This window comes from Podarcis erhardii, assembly GCF_964252035.2.
Source record: "Podarcis erhardii genome assembly, chromosome: 5".
Lineage (NCBI taxonomy): Eukaryota > Metazoa > Chordata > Lepidosauria > Squamata > Lacertidae > Podarcis > Podarcis erhardii.
The window spans coordinates 31,971,988-31,983,491 of NC_138509.1; positions in this window are offsets into that span (position 1 = coordinate 31,971,988).

The following is an 11,504-nucleotide window of genomic DNA, read 5'->3' on the forward strand; positions in this document are numbered from 1 at the left end:
AATAAAACATCCCGCAGACACAGGACCACCACTAGATTGCGTCGCCAAGCACAGCATCAGAAAAGCTTGGTGGGACAACATCCCGCTGGCATTTTCAGGGAGGAAAATGCCTTCCACAAATAGCGTCAACTCCAGTGCAGGAGGGAGCTGATGGCTTATTAATTCTGACAGGGCGCTCTTTCTTAACGGAGCAGATTCCAGCAGAGTGACAAGGGGTATTATACGGAGAGCAAGGGGTAGGGGGGAGAGCAGAGAAATGATTGGGGAATGAGAGTGTGTGCGTGTGTAACATGGAATGACAACGGTCTAAAAAAAAAATGTAAAAAATGAATAATGGGAATGTCCAAGCTGTAAAAATGAAAATAAAAAAGTAAAGAATTACAGGAATGTTGAAAAAGCGACACATGAAAGGACAAGCATTTTAAAGCAATCTAAAGTTTATACTGGGGAGGAGCCATCAGTTTGGAGAGTGGTTGAGGAAGGTTAAGCACAATTGCCCCCGAGAATGTATTAGCACTGGATACAACATCTGGTGTGTTCTAGTGTCCAGGCTCAGTTCACAAGGGAAGCAGCGAGGAGCAAGTGGCCCAGCCAGAGCACTGCGCAAACTGTGTGCCCTGGACCAGCCTTCTCCAACCTGGTGCCCTCCAGAACTTTTAGATCACACCTCTCGCCAGTCCCAGCTGGCACAGAATCCTCTCCAGTGCTCCCTGGTTCCACAAAAGCAAAAAACCACTGGGCCACCAAATCTGCACAGGAAGGCCAACGGTCTGCAAAGCAGGGGCCAAGCCTACTGACTTGCTATTCAATCCGAGGGCAGAGACCTGTGTTTGGTTTGTTTACTACACAACGCCTAGTTGCTTGAAGGGGCTCTAGAAATTGCAATGGAGCAAGGGCTTAAACTCATTTCTCTTAAGCAACAGGGTGCTCTGGGAACAAAATGAGAGCGAAACACGCAGAGCGAAGCGGCAAGTTTTGTATAAGCCTGTAATTACAAATGTTGTAAAATGGGTTGCTATTTACACCAGGGGAAGGAATCGCGCCATTAGCTGAGCGACACAGTACTCTCACGGCTAGCTCATCAAATCATGGATTGCAACAGATGTGGGAGAGGAAACCTGGGGTGAGAATGTATGGCATGGGGAAACTAACAACCAATAACCTTTTTCTGATTAAACAGGGGACTGGACCGCATTGCCCCCGTATACTGACAACACATATTGTTGTTAAACCCGAGGCCTTGTCCAAAGGTGGGGCAAATGGATTCTTTGGAGCCTGAGAGCACAGTCCCTGATCCCACACACACAAACTCCCAACGGCAGGTGGGTAACACTCAAAATCTTGGGGATTCAGAGTGGAAGGAGAGAAAGGCAGAGAGACCAAAAGCAAGGGCACCCAAAGCTCCTTGCATTAGCTTGCAGCAGACATTCGCAGTTCAGGGAAAGCAATTAACCCTGTTGCAGGAGCTGCATCTATCCCAGCCTGTGTGCTCTGCTTGGAGTGAGGTCATTCCACTCTGCATATCCATTACAGCCACGCTCTGCCAGGCACATTAGAGGAAACATGAATACGTTGACTTTGAGAGAGAGGGGGAGAAGGGGAGAGACAGGCAAGGTGCACAGCACAGCCTCATTACTCACTGGTCCCCAGACACACATCTCCAGGGGAACTTCCCCCTCCCCAGCGCTCCCGTTAATGAAGGGAAGAGAAGCTGAAATGGCAACCGGAGCAGGGTGGGGATGCTGATAAGGCCAGCAACCTACATTAAATATCACAGTGTGCTTCCTGAGCTCAGGAGCCATCTCCCAAATGAAGGAGGAATGACAGTGATGGCATTTAAAAACGAGGATCTCTTTCTCTCTCTTTGCCTTGAGCAATGGGGCATGAAGACGAGTCGCAGCACCCAAGTTCCCTTGGTAAGGTAAAGGTACCCCTGCCCGTACGGGCCAGTCGTGTCCGACTCTAGGGTTGTGTGCTCATCTCCCTTGGAGGAAGCCTTAAAATTGCTGGCTGTGGACTTGCCTTTCAGAAAGAGAGAGCAAATATTATCCCAATAGGTCACTCCAGCTACAGTAGTGGGCACTCACATATAGGCAATTGCTTATGGTGCGGCACTCTCTGGGCTCCACCATTTTAGGATGCAGATTGGGGAAGGAGCTGCTTGCTAGGGTATCACGGAACCAACCCTCGGACGCTCCGAATATTTGGTCTGTTCCTCTGAGCGAGAAAGAGATTGAAATGGACAAGATAACAGGATCCGTGTCAGCTTGCATTCTTCGCAGGGTCAGATCAGGCAGGTGCAGGGAGGTGACCTGTGCATACATGGAGCCCGATAAAAGTCAAACTCCGCCTGCATTCTTTCGCTGCCGTTATCACCTTGACGATTCTTGCTTACTTTAATTGGCAATACTCACCTCTTAGCTAGCAGACAATGAATGGGTTTATAGACATCAAGCCGTTAAAATCTGGCAAACCTTTCAAATGTGACCTATTCCAAAGAATGCTTTTATCAGATGACAGGTCTGGAGATCCACAGACATATGCATAATTGAAACGGTGTAATGTGTTGTTATTGTCTGAATCCTAGCAAACAATACCAAGATAAGGACTCTGGCACAAACCACAATGGGCATTTATTTATAGAGCCATTTCTTCTCCTCATCTTTTTTCTTCTAATTTCACTTTTGTTCCTATAACTGCATGTGCACACAGCAACATTCTCTGCTTTCAGATGATGAATTTGCTGTTCATTTTCTGCCTCATTAAAATCTTTCCATTCTCACCCGGTTCTAATCCGGATCTTGGTAACATGGCCCAGAAGTCTGAAGAACCATCATGAGCCGGGTTGAGTTGAAGGGGCAGATGGCTCCTGGCAGAAGGACTACACGAAAATTTGTGATTAAATTACATGCTGCTAAAATAAAGCCATAACTCTAGATGGTGAAAAATTTGTGGACACGATGTGTCTATTCCACAAAATTTCTATTCTCAAACTGATACCTGAAATATGACATTTTTCTGACCCAAACTTTCCAATGCTATCAAAGATGGACTTTGTAATAATAGCTATTTTGGACACAGAACTTAATTCGTTCTGGAAGTCCATTCTTAACCTGAAACTGTTCTGAACCTGAAGCACCACTTTAGCTAATGGGCCCTCCCTCTGCCGCCGTGCCACCACAGCACGATTTCTGTTCTTATCCTGAAGCAAAGTTCTTAACCCGAGGTACTATTTCTGGGTTAGCGGAGTCTGTAACCTGAAGCGTCTGTAACCTGAAGTGTCTGTAACCCGAGGTACCACTGTAATTCTTTCTGAGCAGTCATTTAAACATGCCATCTTTTCTTTAGGAGTCTTTTGATGTTAACAGGCTTGATGGAAAAAAGACTCTGGCTCAAGTTTGGGCAGAGCCTCCAGCTGGAGAAGGCGACACATCTATGCACCGAACTCCGGCTCGTCTCTGAAAAGAAGCACAACCCATTCTCTCCATTGCTCACTCTCTCGTTAGCTTGCCTGGAAAGACTGTCAGAGCAGATGCTGCCATTAGAGTCGAGCATCAAGCAAGGTAAGGCATGGCATTGCCTGCGGCTCCAAGTCAGAGTAAATAAAGCAAGGCTGCGCTGTTGCATTCATCTTTCATGTCTACAGTGAGAAACAATGGGCAAAGAGGCGCATTCCCTCCTGTTAAAAGGGACTCGGCGGCATGTGCAGCCACCAGAACGTGGACGAAGGGCTGTGCTAGGACAGCTCTACCCTTTGGCTCTCTCTTGTTCTCTCTCCCAGCTTGAGGCTGGAAATCTAGAAGGGAGACAAAGAGAGTCTCCAGTGCATCACCTTGTTCAGACCCTTTGGCTCCTATGTCCCATGCACAGCTGCCATAGCACTGCCCTGTGTTTTAATACTGGGCAGTGCTATGGAAGCTGCACAAATAGTGCTCTCGTGACCCAGGAGCACCAAGGACGAAAGTGAGCAATGGGGGCAAAGGAAACAACCTCCCAACACATTACTCTGCGGTAGCGAAGGCACAGAAGAACTATGGCAGCTGTTTAGCCTCACTGCCAGGTCTAGACAGGTATCAGGAAAAAACAGAACACTAAAACAGAATAAAATTTCAAACATTAAAAACTTCCCTAAACAGGGCTGCCTTCAGGTGTCTTCTAAAAGTCAGGTAGTTGTTTATTTCCTTGACATCTGATGGGAGGGCACCAGTGTTTATTTGCAGGGTGGTGTAGTTGGGAAGCAAAAGCAAACATTAAGAGATTCCCTCATATTGAGGGCAGTGCCAAGGGGCAAGCAACAGACACACAGAAAGATTCTGATTATAAATCTCGGCACATCAGCACGTCTTCCGAGCTTTTATGAGCTTCTCTGAATCGAAGATTTGTTGCAGCCACCTGCCACATGTTGGCTCCTGCAAAACCAAGCAGAATCTTTCAACAAAGGTCTCAACCAGGACATGACATCTGGGAAGCCACAAACACCCAAAGATTGAGTGATTTCTAGCCTAGTTTTTCAAATGGCGGTGTGTCTCTCTCTGTGCGTGTGGCTGCTATTCTGAGCATCCTCATGCAAATTGCTCTTGTTGTTTCCTTACATTGGAGGCAGTTAATGTTTTAAAACGCACAATTCTTTCGTCCCACTGTCACTTCCGGTCAAAACTGTTTATAAGGTTTTTGAAACCATACAAAAAAAAAAACTGCCAAACTTGCTGGGCCACAGGGGAAAGCAAGATGAACACTCACAGCCAATCCCTCTTTCAGGCCACCTTGAACATGTGTGTGAGTGTGTGTGTGTGTGTCCATCTTCGGCCCAAGTTGAAATCACCATCTTGCTCCAAACATTCTTCCATGTCCCAAAACTACCCCATAAGACAATTTCCTCTTGCCCTCCAGTCTCTGAAGAGCCTCCCTCCTGACTGTAAAGTTCATCTCAAAATAAAATAAAATAAAATAAAATACAAGCTTGGAAACTTGCACAGGCCGAAGAGGTTATGAACAAAGGTTAATGGCAACAACAAACAGGAGGATGTTCTGAATTATGGAAGCATGGAAAAGATGGGCAGGGAGGTTAGGTGTATGCCTGTTCTTTGCATCATGGTTAATGGCTGAGCAAGGGGGAGTGAGCCAGTATGTACTAATTAGATTTGTAGGCTGGGAGGGGCTAGGAACAAGAGTAAGGACAAGAGGGGGCTGTTGCCTTGTAGTTTGTTTGAGAGAATGACAAGTGTCTCTAAAAATACCCCACAGGCCACTGGTGGGGAATTAGCAAAGAGGCACCCAACAGGTATTTCAGCACCTTAAAACTGCTTATTACATGGTATATTCCAGAAGTGATCTATGGCTATGACTAGGAAAATGATAAAAACTGCAATATTATTTATTGATAATTCGCTTCCTCTAAATTTTCAGTTGGCTTACAAAAATCCAACCTAAAATGACGAAATCGGTTTTTAAAAACCCAGATACTGCGGCTATCTATTTTTAGCTGCTCCATCACCTGTGTTGGTTGGTGTTTTTTTTAGCAAGTGGCTAAATTGAAAGCAATCTGCATGTAAGTGCTTTTTTTATATAAGTAACTTTTCGACACTCTGAAGTGAGTGTCAATTGCAAGAAAGAACAACAACCGAGTCTTGTGGTTCCTTAAAAATGATCAAACCTATTAGGGCATGAGATTTTGTGGACAACAGTGCACTTCCATCAGATTCATTCTTCGGTCTAGAGAGTCCACTGCCCCGTGATCTAAATTTAATAAATAATACTTCAGCCTGGAGCAACAATTGGTAGACCAAACATCCCATGTTGCTCCATTGGGAGGTTTTAGACAGCTCATTGCTAGCTTGCCTTTTGAGCCCACTGAGCTTTCTCCCAAAGCTTTGGACACCCCCTTAAGTTACTGACATGCACGAGGAGGATGGGGATAATTTGAAAAGACCCGAAAAGATGCAAGGGGCATTTCCCCCCTTTCCTTTGAAGAATTTCAATTTACGGCAGGAATGTGCTGATAAGAGACTGGCAGAGGGACCCAGCTCTTTCATGTCTGGCTGGTTAAATTACATTGGAAAGGGAAAACATATTAAGAGCCTGTATTCCTCGGCAAAGAGAAACAGACGCTCATTCCTGCTGACATTTCTCCTTTCAGCCACCAGCTGAAACCTAACTTCAGGTCGCCAGAACTGCATCAAAGGGAAAGGCATCTTCTGCTACAGTTCAGTTCCATTTTGGCTCTTTTGTTCAGAGGTGGGGGGAAAGGAATGACAGGGAACAGGTTGAATCAGTGGTTTAAACCACAGCATGGTGCTTCCCTCTCTTCTATGAATCCACCCAATTTACCTTTCAAAGCCGCTCCACTCCCAGTCAGTGGCCATTGCCCCACATTGTGGTTGCGAATGTTGTGCTAAGAAAATTCTGAATGGTTTGAAGCACTTCTGTTTTAGCTATGCTGAACATACATTCAAATCAAATCAACGACCCTGCCCAACAAGCAGAGAGCACTCTGATGGTCCCGATACCATCCTGGCAGTCCCCTAACTTCAGCGTCAACACCTGCACAGACAAGGGCCTTTAATAATGGCTCATCCTCCTAAGCTGCTGGCAAAGCTCCCAATGAGCAGAAGTGGAACACCAGGGCCATGTTGTCAAAGTTCTAGTACAGGCATAGGCAAACTCGGCCCTCCAGATGTTTTGGGACTACAATTCCCATCATCCTTGACCACTGGTCCTGTTAGCTAGGGATGATGGGAGTTGTAGTCCCAAATCATCTGGAGGGCCAAGTTTGCCTATGCCTGTTCTAGTATAATGGAGAGTTGGGGTGTCCATCCAGTCTCAACACGGCTCAGAGATTTGAAGATCTCTATCATGTCTCCGTCTAAACAAAAACAAGCACGTGCCACCTCCCCTTATCCCTTCTTCATAAGGAGACCCCTTCTTCTTCTACCTGGGTGATTTCCCCACATTGTCTACTGCCCATAAAGAGCATCCAACTCACTGGTGCTCGTTAGTTCAGAATGTGGACGTCTAAATTTGTCAGATGTCTCTAGATGTTGTTGTCATTATTACTACTGTCACTTTGCTCATGGAAATGGCTCCAAGAGGCTTAGACACAAATAGGAGTGTAAAACCAAGCAATAAAAATCTAAACAGCTACACATCTATACAAACAGAAGACAGATGTTTTCAACGGTGTGTTTTCGAAGGGTAGCAGCCTGCTCCAAGACTGGATTTCTAGTACCTACAGAGTTCTCGAGAGTGGGCTTTCCAACTGACTCCTTTAGAAATAAATCAAGGGTGGGGAACTTGTGGCCCTCCAGGTATTGAAAGGGAGCACCCCATAGGAACAAAAGGAAAAGAAGTGGGATGGGAAGGAAAGCTGGGAGAGTTAACAGGGAGAGATTGAAGATACATGTGATCAGGATTGTGAAGGAGAGGCAGACATTGACATGCACATTTTGAAGTGGCTTGCAAAGCTTCTTCTGCATTTGTGTAGTTTCCACATCCAGGATCTTGTGTTGTTATACCAGAAAACCCACAAGGTGCAAAATGTACAACACTTCTTCCTACTCAAAATGATTTGGTAAAAAGTCCCTTTCAGAAGGAAACCCCAAATGCTATGAGCCACAGTGGCTGTGGCTACTTTGATTATCTTCATTGAGGAGTTCGGAAAGCACCTCCTATTTTTAGAAGAGCAGTGGGAACAAATTGGGCAGGGAGATCATAGGACCTCCTTTCTTGGAGATGAAGAACTTGTGCCCTCCAAGTGTTGGACCCTAACTCCCACCAACCCAAGGCAGCATGGCCATTTGTTAGGAATCATGGGAGTTGTCCTTTCCAACTCTTTCTCATCTCCCCCCATCACTTTCCTTGGGCTTCTGCTTTCTCAGGAACCTCCACCCTGGTCTCCTCTTTCCCTAGGCCCCTGCTCTGCTCTCCTTCCTGATCCAAGAAGCTCAGCCAACAGCACTCAAAAATCCCACTACCCTCTCTGACATCAGGGCAACTCAACCAATCCACCAGCCCCAGATCCCTTGATAATGTAGATAGAAGGCAAGACAGCACAAAGGCCCAGATTGGCATTTCACAATCTCTCGCTCTGAAGCCAAACGGGGCAGGCACTGCAAATCTAACAGGCAAGATGGAGACAGGAAGGGTACTGCAAATCCAGCAATATTATTCTACCCACAACGCACACACACTCCCCTGCTAGAGCATCGATCATACTCAAAGCTCCACTCTAAAACCTTTCAGCTCGCCAGCATCCTTCTGAAACTGTAGTGCCCAGTGCTAAACACAGTTCTCCAAATGAGGTCATGCTGTGCTAAGTGGAGTTCAGCCTTCTGGGTTTTCGAATGATGTTCTTGTTGTTAATACAATGGAATTAGTCTTTTAAAAACCACAGTCAAGCTTGGCTAATTCGTGCACCGGTTGTTACCAGAGAAACATGCCCCCATCCCACCCCCACCCCCCAAAGAATCTCTGCTCCTACAATATTTGAACAAATGGCATAGAATCATAGAATTGTGGAGTTGGAAGGGACCCTGAGGGTCAACTCCTCCAAACCCCCGCAATACAAAAATCTTTTGCCCACCGCCGGGCTCGAACCCATGACCCTGTGATGAAGAGTCTCATGCTCTAGCGACTGAGCTATCACTTCAGTTGTTAGACAACGCCCATCAGCCCCCAGACTGATGGGATTTGTAGTCCAGCAACACTTGGAGAGCGACAAGTTGACAAAGACAGCTCTAGATTACTGGATTTAGACTCCAGATCTCTGGAAATTGCATCAAGAGCTGCACAGCCTCTGCTACAAGCCCCATCATTGTCGGTATTTCAGAAATCCAAATGGTTTGATTCAGACCCTATCCTTGAAGTGTCCATCGGCATTACTATTTTGAGGCATGTGTCACCAGAAGTGACAGCAATGTCCTGACTGACCTGAGCTCAGCACATTTGTGCATCTGAGGTTGATACTGGAAAAACAGAAGGGAGGCTGCAGGGAGGGCAATAAAAGCTACAGGCGGAATGTTGTTTGTTCTCACAGCTGTAATGATGTTTGTTATGTGTCTCTTTGTGTGTACAAGTCTTCTATGAAGAATGCAGCTAGAAGGAGGACTTCTCAGCTAAGCAAGGGCTCGCCATCACACCATTTGGTTCAAGATTTTGAATGCCACTGTGGTGTAGTGGTTAATGTGTTGGGCTAGGACCTGGGAGATCAGGGTTAGAATCCCTGCTCAGTCATGAAACTCACTGGGTGATCTTGGGCCAGTGGACCCCTCACAACACACCTATACCTGGGACAGCCATGGCTTGATTCAGGGATCCCCTGACCTATTTGGGCCCAGGGGGTGCCATGGGCCCATTTCAACATAAGAAAAAATGGTGATGTTCAGAAATCCCTCTTCCCAATGTCTGCACCCACGCCAAAACAAATAGAGCACAAACTCCAAAAAGGGGAAAGGCAAGCAACAACCCCCTTCTCCAAAACCAGGGGAGGGGGGACACCAGCCCCAATCAAATAAGCAAAAGAGAAGGGGGAAAATATTTTTAAAACTGGGAGAGCAAAGGGAACCAAAGAGGATGTCTGAGGGCAACGTGGAGTTCTCAGGTGCCACGCTGGGAAACACAACTCAGCTCACGACAATGGTGGCCCTTTGCAAAGAAGGTCAGAGGACTTTCACATTTCACGGCTGTTCAAAAGGTAGCATTCTGGCAGGTGCAGTTTGGCATGCAGGGGGAAGAAGAGTAGGAAGCAGAGTTAGACCTACTGAAATCCCTTTGTACGCACCTGTTACATGTGCAAGACCCTTGCCCTCCACAGTATACATCTCCAGTATGTGAAACCCATATGCTTCTGCAGATTCAGCCCCACTGAAGTCCAGGAGGCCCACAGGGTAACTACAGCACCAGGAGGCCAGCTGTCAAGCCTTTCTGTATCATGGCCTAAGTCAGTTGAGAGACTGGAACTCTATAACGGCCAGATCTGCCTGCTTGTGGTTAACAAGGCAGAAGGCCATTTCCGCTGCAAATAATACTGCCCATCCTCAGATGCCCAATTATTAATAGAGCTGCATTTGGCAACATCATGGTGGTGTGTGCCTTTCTGCAGATGCACAGGCAATTTTTGAAGGGGGGTGGGTGTGCAATCTTATCCTTACCTAAGGATGAAGGAGGATTTGTCCTGTCTGCATTTTTAAGCAAACTGATATAATCTGCATCTCCCAGACTGATACACGGGCTGAAACATAATCGTCCTTCAGATTTCACACACTTCTGAATTTTACAGTTATGATCCTTGGCCCCCTAAGATGCACCAAAACACATCAAAATTACGGATTTAGGGATAAAATGGGTTTAGGAATGTGTTTGTTGAGATAAGGCAGGCATTTAAATCCAGATTCAGACAAAGTGTTATTCAATACGTTTTAAAGTATGTGCTTATGCATTTTCATACAGCCTTTTTAAAAATAATAAAATAAAATAATAATAATCACAGATAGATACAAAAACCAGAATCAAACAAACTCATGCGAAATTGACCCGGGCGTCAATCCCACTGAACACAATCCTAACAGGTTTGCACTGGAAATCGAGGGAGGGGGGGAGCTTTCAGAGAGGAAAACAAACTGGCAGGCTATCAAAGAGAGCCTGAGAAAACCCGCACAAATGTTTCTCCCAAGCAATTGCAGGAACAATAGAGTGTGTGTTGAAGCAGCATGCCGAAGGGGGAGGGAAGAGAGGAGGGAGAAAGATTTGGCACCGATGAATCTCTTCCTTGGGCTCCATCCCCGGCTCCTTGTCTCTTTCGCATGCATCCTGCCCTGCAGAGGACAAGTGCACCAGCCAGCTTAAGCTGAGATTTTATTTTATTTTATGGCACATAAGTGGCTCTCGGTGACACACAGTGACACAAGCTAATCGTGACTCACCGAGCACAGCATACATCTCAGCGGAGGGAGCCTGTTCCGAGAGACTTGCTTTATTAATCCCGCATTACTGGGAGAGCTTCTGGGGCTGCGTTTAGGCCCTTGTGTTGCAGCAGGACTCCAGGGGGCTGCCGCTGCTGCGTTGAACGCAGAAGGGATACATGAACTGCTCGTGTTCCCCTTGGGTGCACAGACATGGGCTTTCAAGCATGTGTGCCCGTAAGAGAGATACAAAACCAGGCGCGTTTCTCTCCCCCCCCCCCCGAGGCTGTTTGGAGTGTCAGAACAGCAAACAGCGCAGATGGCCATTTACGGGGGGAAAGGGAAGAAAAGAAATCAACAACACACCTACAATGTACACACATACATACTTGTGCAGCATTTAACTTCCCCCTGTCGGCTTGTCAAGTACAAGTACATTGGAAAAGCCGCAGAGCACTGTAAATCTTGCCAGAGGAGGACCAAAAAGCAGAAGGACCAATTGCAACCAGGGTCACAGGATGCGTGCCAGGGATGGGGAACCTGTGGCTCTCGGACTACAACTCCCATCATTCCCGGTGGTTGGCGATGATGGCTGGGGCTGATGGGAGT